Source organism: Panthera leo, chromosome C1 (genome assembly GCF_018350215.1).
Source record: "Panthera leo isolate Ple1 chromosome C1, P.leo_Ple1_pat1.1, whole genome shotgun sequence".
NCBI classification, from domain to species: domain Eukaryota; kingdom Metazoa; phylum Chordata; class Mammalia; order Carnivora; family Felidae; genus Panthera; species Panthera leo.
Genome location: NC_056686.1, coordinates 193504938 through 193522633, shown reverse-complemented (window position 1 = coordinate 193522633; position 17696 = coordinate 193504938). Strand labels below are relative to the sequence as shown.

General features: G+C 35.8%; 1 protein-coding gene across 14 annotated transcripts in view; it reads right to left on the bottom strand.

Annotated features, from left to right (window-relative positions):
* MAP2 (microtubule associated protein 2) overlaps positions 1–17696 on the bottom strand; it is a 280480-nt gene that overhangs the window by 138900 nt on the left and 123884 nt on the right. The window lies entirely within an intron of this gene.

The window sequence follows — 17696 nt, the reverse complement described above, 5'->3', positions numbered from 1 at the left end:
AGGTTGTTTGATGTTTTGTCATTGGCTGTTAATTGCAATATTTTAAAAACTCAGTATCACATATTGCTTACTTATATTCCAAAATAAATAACTGTGCCCAATAGAAAAATGCATATATGTATTTGTATTTTCAGAGGGGAAATTCAATCCCCTTTTAACTGTGATAATTACACACTTGGCAATTTTTCCTTACGAGAGAGAATACTGCAAAAAAACAAAGAGGACTGGAAAACCAGGGTTGATGTGTGATTTCTGTGGGCAATCTATTTTATTCCGTTTACATACAGAAGCAAAAGGAAGTGGCAAGGAGCTTGAGAACTGGGACTTTACTGTCCCCAAGGGCCAAGGCAGGGAACTGAATCTCTGGCATAATCAGTATCCCCTTTATGTTAGCAACTGAAATGAACAGTTGACTATCCCTGTTTTACGGTGCCCTTTATGTAGGGAGGTTGCATGTGGAATAATTCCCTGAATTTATTGCCTGGACAAAAGAGCTGGGGAAAATGTTAATAAATAAATTAATTTTTATAGCACTGTTAGCTTCCTGCATCAGTGAATAGAACAAAATTCGATGTATACCAAAAGGGCTGGCTCTGAAGGAGGTTGCCAGGAGGGAGCATCACCATGGTTACCGGAAACAGAAAGTACTGAGAAAAATAAGGTGATGATAGAGAAAAGAGGAGACTCCAGTGGAGGAAATTTAGAGACCAAGGGATATGCTTCATTCTTTGCCTTCTGGAAAGAACTGTCTCTATCAGTTTTACATTCTATTTTGAACACATTAAGATGAATTTACATCCTCCATTAGCCACCTTTCTTCTCCACTTTTCGATCACTAGCTAATTTTGCTTTCATAAATATTCAAATTACGGTTCTTTTGTACAACATGGTTCCTACTTCTCCTTGCTTCTGTCCATATTCTGGATTCACAGACACCACTCAACCTAGTCCACACCCTTTGTCTCATAGGTGAGGAAGCAGAAGCCCAGGGAATCTGACCAAGGTCACAAAGCAGGCTGGAGATCCAGCAGAAATACCATCCCAGTTTCCTATCTCAGGTGCCCTGCTTTAATTCTTTCAGCAAGTGATTTTCATGCCCTGCTCTGTCCCGTTCTGTTTGCAAGCAAAAGCGATTCCAGAAACATCCTTTGTCTTTGATTTTGTAAGCTTTCCTTTACTTGCTAAAGCAGTGATCTTCCTCTTTAAAATATGTTCCAATAATTCTGAGACGAGTCTTGCTTAATAGCTGTGCTGTACTGTATTGGGGGTCTGAAGAATCTGGGGTAATTATGTCACTGCTTTTCTTTCATTTCCAGCCCGACAACCAGATGAATCCAGCATGATTACCCTTTTGTGAACCTATCTTGTTGAGCCTGAACTTAATCATCATATACTAGGCACTCTATCATCCCCGGCAGGCATTGTTCTTTCTGCAAGCATGAAATCGGGCAAACTCAGCTGTTTTCCCAAGGTTCCCCTACTTTGTGTAGTTTCATGAAGTTACCCAAAATAATGAAACTGGAAAACTGGGAGCCCAAGTTAAAAAAAAAAAAAAAAATGTAAGAGATCTTTCACTCAAAAACCACCACTGGGGGGCGCAATATTTGTTAAAATCTTTCTGAGTCAGCAAAAATTGTGATTAGGATTTTGACCTTGCTGTTTTACTGTGTTTATTTCCTTCATAAAATGTTCTTTCAATATTCAGTTCTTATAACTCATTGCTTTTAGGTTAACTCATCCATAGGTAGGATCAGTTTGATTTTTCTGATGTCTGAAATACAGTTGCTGTCATTACTATTGTCCTCTGCCCCCAGTATGTCAACCACAAAATAAAGAAATAACATTAAAAAATATGATTACCCTAGTAAAATTACGAGAGAGTTCAGATTTCAGTTAACCTTACATAGTGGTTAGACATCTTCTCCTCCAAAAAGTGTTTCTTAAATATGATCTTTCTGTTAATTGTCTATTTTTCTCTAGTGATTTGGACACTAAAGTTATTTTTTTAAAGAAATGTTTTAATATATTAATTATTGATAATATATTGTTAACTTCTAAGCACAAAAAAAAAGATGCATAAGATTGTCATTTCTTCAAACAGAAATATTTTGCCAGAATCTTATAAAGTATACATAATGGTCCTGGTCAGTCTAAAAAAATAGCACAGCTTCAAAAATATTTAGGACTCTTTAGGAGTCATTTAATAGTTGAGAATATTTGCTTTGTCATTGAGAATGAATTGGTAGATTCTTTTTCTTTTCTTTTTCTTTTCATTTGTTAGTGGATGGAAGCAACTATTACTTTAGCATGTGCATTGTATACTAAGCACTATATTTATAATTCTTCTCTTTAATTCTATTCTAAGACCACAAGATGGCAGATAATTGAGAGCCTTTCATGACATTTTATATTTTTTATATTTGTGCTTATGAGCCTAAACTGTATTGCTTTCCTTCCCTTTTTTCTCTTTGACAATATTCTAGACCTTCACTTAGTACCATTCATCAGTTTAACCAATTTTGATGACATACAGACATATATTTCAAACACTTGATAGGTATGGGGGAAAAACAACATTTCCTTCTCCAGGAACTTCAACTATAGTGGAGAGGACATAAAAGTAAGCAGGAATCTAAGCTAACACTTCATTTTTTACCTTTGATGACACACTTTGTCTCTGCCTGTCTGTTAAAATCTACTTCATCTCAGATCCTGATGGTTAAGAATCTGATTTAACTACATCCCCAAATTCAGTTAGCTTAGCCCTATGGCTCTTCTGGAAGACCCTTAGTTTTACTCCCTAGATACAGTGGTCTGTATATTTGTGTATCACTCTTGGAGTTCTTTAGGAATGAATAATGGAGGTATTTCTTCCTTACCTCCTTGAAGCCTTTGCTCACATATCATCTTCCCAGCCAGGGCTTTCCTGACTACTATGATGAAAACTGCAACCATGTCTCCCACAGCCTTCATCCCTGCTCCTGCTTCCCTTTTTCCACAGCACTTACCACTGTCTATCACACCATAAACCTGTATTTATTATGTTATTATTTACTACCTGCCTCATTCTGCTAGTTCTGTGAGGGAAATCATCTTTACACGTTTGGGATACATGTATCCCACACGTTTGGGATACACGCTGGTGTATCCAAAGCACCCAAAACAGTGGCTGGGAACATAGTAACATTCAAAAAAAAAAAAATATATATATATATATTTTTAATGAGTAAATGTGAAAATCACATTAGCAGATGAATTGAAGCATTTAAGCACAAGAAAATTCTTTGTGTTCTATATTGATTTCCTTGTTCCATATATTCAGTCTTCCTTATGAATATTGTATTTTATTTGTATTATAAATCATTTTTCCCATGGAATCAATATTTTTTATTATTTCCATTAAAGGATATACATTTATTTAACATAGGGACTTGTCTCCTGCTTTCTTTGAATTCTCCAATGTTCCTAGCACAGGATTATCAGCTCTTAAACGCTAAGACAGATATTGTTTGATAAATAATACTTCTATTGGTGTTAAATATGCTAACATTTAATCTTTAGATTATTTAAATAAAATTAGAATAGTTAATAAATCAATGCTGCCTTATGGCCAAAATGCTTAGAAATGTCTTTTAATTTTTTAAATGTATTTTTTATTATTTTTTAATATGAAATTTCTTGTCAAATTGGTTTCCATACAACACCCAGTGCTCATCCCAACAGGTGCCCTCCTCATTGCCCATCACCCACTTTCCCCTCCCCCTACCCCCCATCAACCCTCAGTTTATTCTCAGTATTTAAGAGTCTCTTAGGTTTGTCTCCTTCCCTCTCTGTAACTTCCCTTCCCCCCTTCTCCCCCCAGAAGACCTTCCCCCGGTCTTCTGTTGAGTTTCTCAGGATCCACATAAGAGTGAAAACATATGGTATCTGTCTTTCTCTGTATGACTTATTTCACTTAGCCTAACACTCTCCAGTTCCATCCACGTTGCTGCAAAAGGCCAGATTTCATTCTTTCTCATTGCCAAGTAGTATTCCATTGTATATATAAACCACAACTTCTTTATCCCTTCGTCAGTTGATGGACATTTAGGCTCTTTCCATAATTTGGCTATTGTTGAGAGTGCTGCTATAAACATTGGGGTACAAGTGCCCCTATGCATCAGCACTCCTGTATCCCTTGGGTAAATTCCTAGCAGTGCTATTGCTGGGTCATAGGGTAGATCTATTCTTAATTTTTTGAGGAACCTCCACACTGCTTTCCAGAGTGGCTAATTTTTTTTTAATTTAAAAATAATTCTAAGATTTTATTTTTAAGTAATCTCTACATCCAACGTGGGGCTCGGACCCACAAGCCCCAGATCAAGAGTCACATGCTCTACCGACTGAGCCAGTCATGCGCCCTTGAAGTAGCTTTTTATAAATTGACTATAATTACTATACTTGGCACTTAAAAAAATTAATAATAGAAATAATAATTATACTTTTACCTTATACTCTGAAATTTGTCATTCGAAATATAAGCAGATATCTGAGTATCTTACAAATTATATAACATCCAAATTCACTGCACACTGTTTTGCCTTATTTATCACAGATGGCATCTCTTCTTTGAACAAATTTTGTCCACACAAAAGTATCCTGTGGTCAGACTCCGTGTCCCAGCACCCTGCCTGCCTTAAGACAGACCTACTGAGTCAGGATTTCCATGGAATGGGCCTGAAGCCTGTGTACTCCAGGTGACTTGAATGCCCGGAAAACCTGGGGAAATGCTACTTCCAGGGTGTCCTCCTTCAAAGAAAGTCTAGAAAACTTGGGTGTTTTGGTGGCAGATTGAGTCTATGCTAATCAGAGGTAACCAAACTGCTCATGAAGTGTCAGTAGATATGGTTAATGGATGCTTCAGTTGTTTATAAAGATTCAAAAAACATGTGTTAATGTAAAAAAAAAAAAGTACACTGTGGTCAGACAAAAATCAAAAAGAAAAAAAAGTGTCACAATTAGTGTATCTGCCTGAATTATATGAAATGTTGAAGTTCCATTACCTTTTAACCTATAAGATAGCAATTTCATATTGTTCAACAATACCTGGAGAAGTCATAAAAAGGAAACCGAACTGAGTAGAGAACTGTACAAAATGTCCCAGTCTCTAGGCAAAGGCAAGTCTTCAATAGCCACTAAATAAAATATGACAAGTTTCAAATTCAATATGTGACACTTTCCAGAATATTACAAATTATGAGAAGCATAGGCCCCAATACTACTGATTGCTTTTAAGGCCATGAGGCTCTATGATTCATGTGAGGATCTGAAAATCTTCTAGAAATGTTTCTTGAATTCTTTGACAAATTCTACAGTAAGTCTCTGGATTTCATTTCTTAAAAATGCCTAGGCAAACAGATTCAATGTAATATCAGCAGTGCAAGACATATGTTCTAGGGGATTCCTGATTTATTTGTGGGATGAATAACTGGTTGGGAGGTAAAAGACAATCCCTAAGCACCCAAAGGACACATTTATGTAAATTACTCACATGATGTTCTTTTGTTTTCATAACAAACTATAAAAATTATTAACATAAACAAAGCTGAATTATCTTTATAAAAAATAAATAACCAATATCTTCAGAAATTCATATATAGGATTTTGAGAGCAGATAATGGGCAAACTTATTATAGAAGGATAAAAATCCCTTCCCCCACAATAAAATCTTTAAATCACTTGACTCTTGCCCCTAAATTCTTCTTGTTATGATTAAAGAGGATGAACTACATTCATCAGCTTGTTGTGTGCTTCATCTTTCATTGACTTTCACTAGGTACTCTATGCTACTGAGCTGGATTTTGACTTATCCAAAATTTGAAAACAGATTGATAGTGTTCAGGCCTCAACTTCCATAATTATTCACCTTTTTAATATTTATATTAATTGTCTCTTCACATACAACCCAGTAGAAAAAATTTTAGGGGAGCCTGGTGGCTCAGTCAGTTGACCATCCAACTCTTGATTTCAGCTCAGGTCATGATCCCAGGATTGTGGGATTTAGCCCCGTATCCAGCCCTGCACTGAGAGTGGAGCCTTCTTAAGATATTCTCTTTCTCTCTTTCTCTCTCTCTCAAATAAAAAGAAAATTTTAAATTTTTAAAAATAAAAACTTTTAAGCCAAGATACTTAGTATTTTCACTGAATTTAGATAGAGTGAATCAGAAATGGAGTATGTTTATAAAGAAGCAAAGAGCATACTTACATATGGGTCACCTACAGTCATCTTTGCCATCTTCACTGTGATTTGGATTAGACTTGACCCATACTGGGAAGGATGAATATATTCTAAGCACGTAGGGTGAGGAGTAAGGCAACATAACTGGACTACTTTCCGTTTGCTCTTGTATCATGTTTTAATCCTCTGAGTCATCAGGATCAGAGTTTGGCTTCACAATTTCATTTTAAATCTTAGTGTGGTGATTTTTTTTCTAAAATTCAGTTATATTCTTATCCAAATATAAGCACAAAATACATTTCAAATTATTTTGGGGTTATGCACCATTTTTAACCTCAGAAATATTCATCTTTCACTGGCAATTTTTCACAGGCAATTTCAAAAATGATATGCTCTTGTTTTTCTTTATTCCATTAGTACTCTGATTTCACTCATTAAGGTGAAGCCAAAAAAAGATGATGTAAATAGAGAAAGGAAAGAGAAGTTTTTCCAATTGTCAGCACCCAAAATACAGTCTGACTGCTATTTAGTGAAATAGCTAGCTTAAAGGCCATATTTAAGTTGTGTATGCCATCACCACCAAGGCTTAGGAAATGACAGTTACCCCAAGTTCTATTCCGCTCATATACTTTCATCAAAGTAAACGGAACTAAACTTCTTTTTGCAAAACAGTGTTATGTGAACTTCAATTCTGAAAAATAATTGCTAGTTCAATTCATCAAGTTATAATCTCATTACACTTGAAGAACTATGTTGGGAATAAAATTCTCCAGGTACTGAAAACTATAATGGCAGAACAACTGAAACTAACCCACCGCTGGTGGGAGAACAAGCTAGTATAGACCCTTTTGAAACTTCTTTGGCAAGACTTAGTAAAGTAAAATGTAAGTCTACCTCATCAGCCAGTAATTCCATTTCTAGGTATATACTCAAGAGAACTGAATACATATGCCTATCTAAATACGTTTTTGGAAATGTTCTTAGTAGCTTTATTCATAACATCATGAAATTAGACACCACTCAAATGCTCAACAATAGTAGAAGCTGTTACAGTATATTCATACAATGGATTAGCACAGTGAAAAAAATAAAGAATAAAAAAGGATTACTGTTACATGCAAGTACACTGATGGATCTCATAGGCATAATGATAAGTAAAAGATACAGACACAAAAGAGGACATACTGTTTTACTCCATTTATATGCAATTCAAGAACAGACAAAACTAATGTTCAGAAATAGAAGTCAGAATAGTGTTTACCTCTATGGGGATTAAGATAAAGGGTAGTACTGACTAAGAAGAAGTACAATGCGTCTTGATATGGGTGGCTGTGACATGTTGAGGGGGGTGTACAATCGTGATGCATGTGCTTTATTAAGGTATATTATACCTCAATAATAATAATAACAATAGCAATAAAATACTATGATGCCAATGGTTTAGAAATTCTGTTTATAGCACATTTTAGGATCCACAGTGAACATTCTGCAAAGGGTTCTGGTATGAACATACATACTCAGGTGTGGAACCATGGCCTCATAAATGAAGGCCCTATGAGTATTATGTGTTTGTTAAATAAACGAACTGCAAGAACATTTCACGTGGGCTTTTCATAAATAAATAGGAAACAGTGAACTAAAAAACTGTATAGTAAAATGTGTATCTCAGAAATTTAGTAACATGTCAAAATACTTGTCTATAGCAATACCTACTCAACTACACTGTGATGACCAAAGCATGGACAGGTGAGGTGCCTTTTATACTGTCCCTTTCACGCAAATCCCTTGCCCATTGACACCCAGCATAATCACTAGTTTTCTTCAAAATCATCTACTTCTTTGCTACCAACCAAAATCTTAGACTTCCTGTTTTGTCCATTTAATGTTCTGCCCTCTTTTATAAAAAGGCTTCCAGAACAGCTCCAGTACACACTTTGCTTTCTCAGAATCACCCTGATACCAAATAAAATAAAATAAAATAAAACAAAATCACCATGATGCTATAATGACTGATACTATATATGGCCTTGGGCTAGTCTTATGTTGTTTATATTCATTTATTTGTTCTAATATTGACCGATTAAAAAGCATAAGACACAATTGTAATATAAATGCTTAAGTACCTATAATGTGCCAACCTCTTTGAACACATTGTTTTATTTAGGGGCGCCTGGGTGGCTCAGTCGGTTAAGCATCTGACTTCAGCTCAGGTCATGATCTCACAGTTCGTGAGTTCAAGCCCCGTGTCACGCTCTGTGCTGACAGCTCAGAGCCTGGAGCCTACTTTGATTCTGTCTCCCTCTCTTTCTGCCCCTCTCCATTCGCTGTCTCTCTCTAAAAAATAAATAAAACATTTAAAAATAAATAAATAGAACACATTGTTTTATTTCACAACTCTGAGAGTTATGAACCTCCACTTTACAACTGAGGTAAGAGTCCAATTAGGTTTAGTTATATGCCACGCACACAGCCGGTAAGTGGTGAAGCAGAAATTCAATCCCTGGACTTCTGAGTTAATTAGTTTGTAATCCACCTTAACAATTCTAAGGTGTCATCAGAAGAGAGGAGCTAAACTGAACATAGAAATAATAATTTTTCATTTTTCTAGGTCAGGTACTTTAAGACAGACTATACTACTCTAAGTGTGCATAAAAGAGATAGTCTTAGAAATAAAAAATTTTACTTTCAGAATTATTTCAGTTTCCATCAGTTCATATATAAATGAGGAAACACAAGCATTCCTGTAGTTAAGGAAGACACTGTAATTTTATCTACTATCTATCTGGTCTAATCTTGACAGAGTGACATGTGTGAGATATATGCTCACGTGGTTTTTAAGAACTTCATTGATAATTTGGGTTTATTGTGCACATTTTTAACCTCTTGTTGAAATTAACATATGTCTTAAAAATATAGATTACAGGGGTGCCTGGGTGGCTCAGTCGGTTAAGGGTCTGACTTCAGCTCAGGTCATGGTCTCATGGTTTGTGAGTTTGAGCCCCGCATCAGGCTTTATGCTAATAGCTCAGAGCCTGGAGCCTGCTTTGGATTCTGTGTCTCCCTCTCTCTCCATTCTTCCCCCGCCTGCATTCTGCCTCCCTCTCTCTCAAAAGTAAATAAAGATTAAAAACATTTTTTTAAACTATAGATTACAATGGTAAAATACTTGTTTTACATAGTCAATTACTATTTCCATTTTATTATGTCAAGTTAGAAATAATTGAATACCATGGTTAACCTTAAAGGTTACATCAGAAAACATTACACCAATATCATATGCCAATGCATGCCTTGTTTAAATTAACTTAAATTTATCTACAGTTAAGGTGTGGGATACTTTTCTTCCAAATAACTCCATTGCCTCCATCAAGCCCTTCCTCAAATATTATCTTCTCAGTGAGTCTTTTTTTTAAAAATTTTTTTTTAACGTTTATTTATTTTTGAGACAGAGAGAGACAGAGCATGAACGGGGGAGGGTCAGAGAGAGAGGGAGACACAGAATCTGAAACAGGCTCCAGGCTCTGAGCAGTCAGCCCAGAGCCCGACGCGGGGCTCGAACTCACGGACCGTGAGATCGTGACCTGAGCCGAAGTCGGACGCTTAACCGACTGAGCCACCCAGGCGCCCCTCTTCTCAGTGAGGCTTAATGTGACCATTGCAATCTGCAATTCCCATTCCCAGTCTCCATTATTGCATTTGGCAGAATATTTATCATTTCCTAATATACTATATAACTTACATATTTTTTATGCTTATTCTTTGTGGTCTGTCTCTCCTCATTCATTTGTGAGCCCCAGAAAAGCAAAACTCTGCCTCTTTTGTTCACTAATATCCGCAGGTTCTTAGGCCTGGTACATAATCAGCACATAATAAATACTCCTTGAACTCATGTATGCATGAATGGATGACTGAAATTATAACACTAAGACTCATATAAAAAGGATGAATGACCTCATAAAAATCTGAAGTCTGAGTTGAAACAGTTGGCAAAATTGGTGGAAATCACTAGTTTCAGAAATCATTTGACAAAATAAATGGTGCAATGATTTTATTTATTTTTGTGTCTTGGTTATTTAAATATACACATTTTAGGCTTTTCATCTATGACACATTTGTAGCCATTTTAAGTGCATCTCACAATTTAAATTTTTACAAATAGTTATCTATCTATGTGTTTATTATTTATTTTGACAAAACTTCTTGCAACTTTTGTACATGCTTGTGAATCCTTAGTTATAACTTGCATGTTTAGCTTTCCAATCACCTAAAAGTTGATGCAAACTGTTTTCTTTCACTGTATACAATCAGCCTATAGGGAATCTATATTATTAGGAGAAAATGGGAAGTCATGAAAGAAAATTATAAGATTTGGTGTTGAGGAATTCTCAATGAAAACTTTCATTTAACAGTCTGCCAAGCAGAATCATCTTCAGGAGTTATGAATTTCTTGGCTGGTCTTCCTGGAAGCCAGAAATGAACCTTTCTTTGATTGAACGTCTCCACAAATGGGACCATTAAAATTTAATGGAAGAATAAATAATGGCACAAAGTCAAATGCTACAAAATCAAATGCTACATTGCATGACATTAGTTCTAAAATTCCGATTTCTTTTTGAAAAATGCTAAAAGAAGTTATTTTGTTCATTGCTTTTCTAGATTTCAAGATTATTATCTCAATATTCTAAACCTTTCTCATTTCTTCAATACTTGGCAACTTCATAGAACTGGAGAGTTAGCAGTATTTGAGAGGCCAATCCATATGAATTAGGCAGTCTTTAACCTTAACACCAGTACCAGATTATTCTGAAAAGGCTTACATTTTACAAGCTCTTATAGTATTTTCTTCCAGCATTAAATATTTCCAGGTCAATTCATAAAACATCTACTGTGATGGCTTCATAAATGCAACATCATATGTGGAATGCTTCTCGAAAATGCATATATTAAAAAATATATATATTCTGTGAATAGCTAAAATCCACATTCCAAAAATTTATGAAATCCATACTTATTTTCTTTGCTGTTTAGGGGAGAGTATACCCTGGGGTAACAGCCACCAGTAAATGTATATAAAGTTTTTTAGTCCTTATCTTTCCTCTTCTTCCAGTCCTTCTACCAAGGGTACATCAGAGATGAGAAGAGAATTTACTGGTGATATGAGTGTTTATTTGTACATTGTTTAAATAAAATAGTTTGCCAGAACAACACACACTTTGAATATTTAGAATAAATCCACTGATATACCTAAATGTGCACGAAAGTCCTAAATCCTCCTGTTGATTGGAGCTAGAGAACATAGATTATGGATATCAAACCCCTTGTGAAAAGAGAGGGGAACTGGAATGGAGAGCAGGAATACTTTTATGTTTCATCCTATCAGATTTCTAAGCTACAAAAGACTCTAGATAAAAGACATATTGGTTTTTTAAATTAAAAGGAAATATTAGATATGATCCATGTCAATATATGGACATTCTTTCTCAACAGTACCATCAAGTTGGCTAGAAAGGGTTCATGTGGGAAGAATTCTATAGGACAATGTCTGAAATTACATTATATTTATACTATCATTTTCCACAATTCTGTGGCTTTCCTCCCTTTTGCTTCTAATAGCAAACATATAATTAAAGAAATAAGAATGTTTTATTTAATATTTTGGGGGAAAACCTCAGTTTTTTTCCAGATATCACCCATCTATTATAACTTATTTTTCAAATGGATTGAAAGAACATGATCTTTGCAGAAGTAGCCATTGTTAAGTATCCGGGCCAATGAATCTGTCTGTGAGAGAAATTACCACATCCCTGAGAACACTAACTTTTTTCTTAAACTGTTACACTCTTGTTGTGTGTGTGTGTGTGTGTGTGTGTGTGTGTGTGTGTTTCCTCTCCCATTCTCTATGCTTTGTCTATCCCTTTTCAATTCTTTCTTCTCCTTCTACCCCAAAGTCATGGGGAACATGGACAAGAAAACAGGAAAATAGGTAAGGAATCATTTGGACAACTTTTCTCTACCGAAGCCTTTGGTTTCACTTCAGTTAAGGGCAGCCTTGATGTGTTTTATAGCATTTTCTTTCTACAATATCTATAGATTCTTCTTACATTGGTGCACAATAAATAATGTGTGTCTTGGGTGCTGACTCAGAAAAAAATGCAACTGGAAACGAGGAGAAAAATATATAGCTATTGTTTTCACTATACATAATACTATAGCATGGTATCTATTTATTTTGAACTCACTAGAACTAAAGAAATAAAGACAAGGGAATAGAATGCCCAGCTTACAGGGGCACCTGGGTGGCTCAGTCAGTTACGCGTCCAACCTTGGCTCAGGTCATGATCTCACTGTTTGTGGGTTCGAGCCACACATTGGGCTCTGTGATGAAGCTCAGAGCCTGGAGTCTGCTTCAGATTCTATGTTTTCCTCTCTTTCTGCCCCTCCCCTGCTTACCCTCTGTCTCTTTGTGTCTCTCAAAAATGAATAAACATTTAAAAATTTAAAAAAAAAAAAAAGAATGCCCAGCTTCCAGATACCTTCTGCTGAAACACATGTGAGCACATAGATGCCACATTAGAAAATAACAGGTGGTACCTCAATGACAGGTTTTTCTGGATGGCAATGGTTGATTATAACTCTGTTATAATTTCAAATGTTAATTTGGAAATCCCCAGTAGAATGTATGATTGATTGATTTGCTGATTGGAGATGGGGAAGTAAAGCCTTTGTTAAATGCATAAGGACTGCAAAAAGGGAAACCTTTGAGAAATTGGCAAGGCATTCCATTAAAAGCCAAGTGCAACAAAAGAGAAATTTATTTTACAACAGGGAAAACTTTGGAAAGGGGAGTGAAGAGGAGTGAAAGTAATAAAATAGCATAGACATGCTGACCTTGACCCAGTGCTATTTGTGCAGCATCTGAAGAAGATAAAAAGTAAATAAAAACTGATGACATGTGCTAGAAGGGTTAAGACACTCAAATCAGAAGGAAAAGTAAGAATATGGGAGAAGGGTAGAGAAAAGTCGGAAGATCAAGAACTTTGGAAGCAAACAGGGTTTCATTTATAAACCAGTGAGCCAGTCTGACAGGTGAGGCGGGCTGAGGCACTTGAAAGATCTTATTCAGTGGCTGGCATTACTGAATGCCCAGCTGGGTCCGAACAAGAGTTGTTTTAAACAGGGACATTGTTCTAAAGAAATCTTAAGTTTCATTGGCCCTCCAATGAAGCCTTATAAATCTTGAACAGCATCAATATTCACCAACCACCTGCAATCAGCATTACTCTAGAATTTGCTAGACACAGCATGTCCTTGACAGGGAATATTTTAATTTGGATGGCTGGCCCTCTACTCAGGACTTACGTATATTGATGATATGCAAATCAGTTCAGTTCAGAAGCTGTCCCATCAATAGCATAAATTAAGTGTATCCTATCATGAGGATTATCTCGGAAAGAGAGAATGTCACCCTCAAAATGCCTATGGCCTAGAGGTGAACAGTCAGCAGTCTCTGAGTGAGGGAGAGTGAAAAACAAAGAGTATTTCATCACTATTGACTGGCTGGCTGCATTCTTCTTTAGGTTAAATGCTTGATTACTTACATAAAATATCTTTGCTCAGAAAAACTTTCTTTCCAACATCCGTGCAGCCAGACAAGAGATTCAAAGATAGCACTTTGATCAAGTGTCCCTGATACCGTAACCTTTATGTTAACATTGCATATTTCATTGAGAAATGATGACCCCTAGCATAGGACATGTGTTTTGTACTAGTGAGAATAGATTTGTGACTTTCTGTTACACATTCTAGGTAACTTAGAGTTTATAAAGAGCTAAAGTCTCCAAAGAGAAAGACCACAAGATTGTATGACAAATATAAGAAAAAGAAAACAGCTTTGTTGTTAGGATATCTTACCTATGACAGATTTTCAAAAAGACCTTATAAATCAGAGGCTGGAATTACATGATTAAAGGTAATTCAGATATAACTCATTCTACAATGCAATTTAAAGGCATTTTCCATTAAGTTTGCAATTCCTTCCAATACATGTTATCCAGACAGCTTGTTAGGATACTATCAATGAAAAATAATTTTTAAAGTCTGGATTTAATAACAGATAAAGGGAAATGGTGAGACTATTCTTGAAGCATGATTACAAGTGGTGAACGTGTGTGAGGTGGTTGAATTCATTATTCATGATGCCACAAGAGTTGAAGAAAACTGAGGTGCTCACAGTGAGGCACATGGACAAGTCAAAGGAGATAGAAGTCCTGGAGTCCCGCACAGCTTTTAGAAGCTTTGAAGTAAGTAAACATACAACAATATTGAATGGAGAAGGCATAAATAGAACATCATCTCTGCCAAGACAGATATGCATCAACCAAGTACGAGGCATACTTGGAAGGATGGAGGGAGGCAAATGGAAGTGGAGGTCAGAGATTAAAAGAAAAATTTTAAATAATGTGAATCAAGAAAGGAACTTTCATTTTCTGATGATGATGTGCCCCCAAAAATGAAGATCATGAACTCAATTCTTTGGACCTGTGGTTCAGAACACCACCACCATCATCAGCACCAACAACAAAAGGTTATGAAACCTGAGATTCTGCAAGGTTATGAAGTGAGATCTTGCCCTCACTCCTCCCAATACCATCTATGGGGCAGAGACTGGGAAAGTGGAGAACATGGCTGCGGTTGTCAACATTTGTTCTGGATTCCACAGAGTTGTGCTAAAATGCTAGGTTTCACCATTGTGTGTTGATTTAGAAGTCTAGAGATGGCCCAAGAACCCACTGTGTAACACCTCAGATGATTCTGATGCTACTGGTTCATGGAATACATCTTGAAAAAATAATACCACAAAAGAGAGAGAGAGAAAGAGAGAGAGAGAGAGAAAGAAAGAAAAGAAAAGGAAGAAGAAAGAAAGAAAGAAAGAAAGAAAGAAGGAAAGAAGAGAAAAGAAAGAAAGAAAGAAAGAAAGAAAGAAAGAAAGAAAGAAAGAAAGAAAGAGGGAGGAGATAAATTGCTCACTAATTGCAAAGGTATTTATCTCTTGTGCTAATGAAAGCAACAGGGGTTCCAAAAAAGGGGGTGAAGGGGCCAAACTATGTGTCAATATGAATTTGTGCCAATAACAAGTGTAGTGAATTACGACAATGTCTTTTATAATTAAAGATTATGCTAAAATTACAAAAGATATTTTTTTAAAGAACATGACTTACTTTATTTCCTTTTATTTTTCTGTTCATTTTTCCTTTCTTAGTATTCTTTCCTCATTAGCTATAATCAGTTATAACAGGTAATATCCAGAAAAAAGTACTGCTCTACTCAAACATTTTAAGATTAACTCTTTTGTTACACTATGACTGTTAAGAGCCAAATGAAGACAGAAAGAGGATTCCAAGATTGCACTTAGGATATATACTTTAAATAAAATCTACAAATATTGCTCGTAAAATTATAATGTTGCCCTCACCATTTTTATCTTATTTCTATCAACTAATGCGAGTTTTGTACTTGATGCTTGTGAACTTGGAGCCCCAGATAAAAGCTTATTCTTTCAACTGCCAAGCAACCATAAGGTGAGACACCTGTTTATGTCAGATAAGTGCAACATTACTTTAGCTCTCAAAGGGCTTTATCTTAATTAGAAACCAAAACCTCTATCAAGAATTTGGGGACATGCAGCACCTGAGGGGCTCAGTTGGTTGAGTGTCCAACTCTTGATTTTGGCTCAGGTTATGATCTCACAAGGGATGGAGCCCTGTGTTGAGCTCTGTGCTAATAGTGCGGAGTCTGCTTGGGATTGATATTCTCTCTCTCTCTCTCTCTCTCTCTCTCTTTCAAAACAAATAAATAAATAAATAAATAAGCATTAAAAAAAAGAATTTTGGAACAGCACAGCCAGCATCCAGAAGAGGGTATGCCCATAAGTATGTTAACATGAACATGGTCTGCAGAGCCTTGGACTGATTTCAGAGCTTGAGAAAGGGAAAGGGAGGAAGGGGGAGCAGATGTCCTTACTCCTAAACTGGGTTCAGATGGCCTCTATAAGGACTTGCTCCCATGAATCTCTACAGATAATAATGAGGAATTTCTATCAGGGACTTGCTAAAGACGAAACACTTTTTTTGAGCATGTATTTACATTAACTTATTTAATCTTCACAGCAACTCTGAGGTAGTTACTGTTATGCCCGTGTTATAAATTAGAAAGCCAAAATTCATAGTAGAATGAATGTATTAATAGTAGATTAAACTATTGGATATGAACTCAGTGCATATCTGACTGCAGATATGCTTTTAAAACTGTATTCTAAAATAAAACAACAACAACAACAAAAAATAGCAAAACGCCCTAAATTCTACTCCTCAGTATTCTCCTCCATTTTGGATGTAATCTAAACTTTTCCTAGCAGGGAGATGGTTAAAGATCTTACAAAGGCTATTGTTTGGCATCCCTATCTTCCAGCTGCAAATTTTGACAATGAGTCCACATCTGTAATACACACGATATGGATAATCTGGTACCCAGGGAGCAATGGAAATCCAAAAACATATATATTTTTTGGTAACTTATTTCTTAGTCTTTTAATTTTCTGAGATGTATGAATAACAACATTAAAGATTCAATTTTTAAAATGAAACCGGTCTTCAATTTTAAAAGCTGCCTTCTATTTTAAGGTTAGTTAAAAAGTCAAGAAATAAAAAGCTCTGTGTTTTGGTACTTGAGTCAGTGTGGAATCACTGTTGGTCTTCTGGGCAATAGTTTCAGTTTTTTTGAAGTTTCATGTAGATGCTGTTTGCATCACCTTTTTAAGCTGGAAACACACCAGTGCATAAGTGCCTTTGTGACTCGTGTGCTCCAGCTGAAAGTGGAAAGTGATACCTTATTCTTTTAAAGTATAAGATGACCAGGGGAAATAAATTATTAGTACTTAGAGCCTTGGACGTTATGATAAATTCCAAAATAAAATCTTCAGAATCACATTTATTGACTGCTCTAAGGTTAAAGCATACTTTCTTAAAAACACTCTGGTCAGAAAGCAAGATTATTTTATATTTTCATTTTGGAAAGTTCTTTGCAGCTTTGTTAATTTGGGGGAATATCTGCTCATCCACCATGACTCTGAAGTATAAAAATTCCTTAATTTTCCCAACCATACACTATTGTACCTTGTAATAGTAATTATCAAACCAAATAACATTCTTAATTTATGTAATGGTCAGTCCCACCAGAGTTAGCCACTTGAGGATAAGTATCACATTATATTTTTGTATCCCTAGCATCTGGTAGAGTGCTGGCCATAGTGGGTACTTCATCAATGTGTCTTGTATGGAGTTGTGGACCTAGTTACTGAGAGGCAGTAAAAGTGTAAAAATACTTCATGTCTAGGAAAGGAAGTTAAATAAATCCATAACAAAATAAAGTCAGAAAGTTGATTTTAGGATTGAGTGTTTGATCCATTTGTTGACTGGATTGT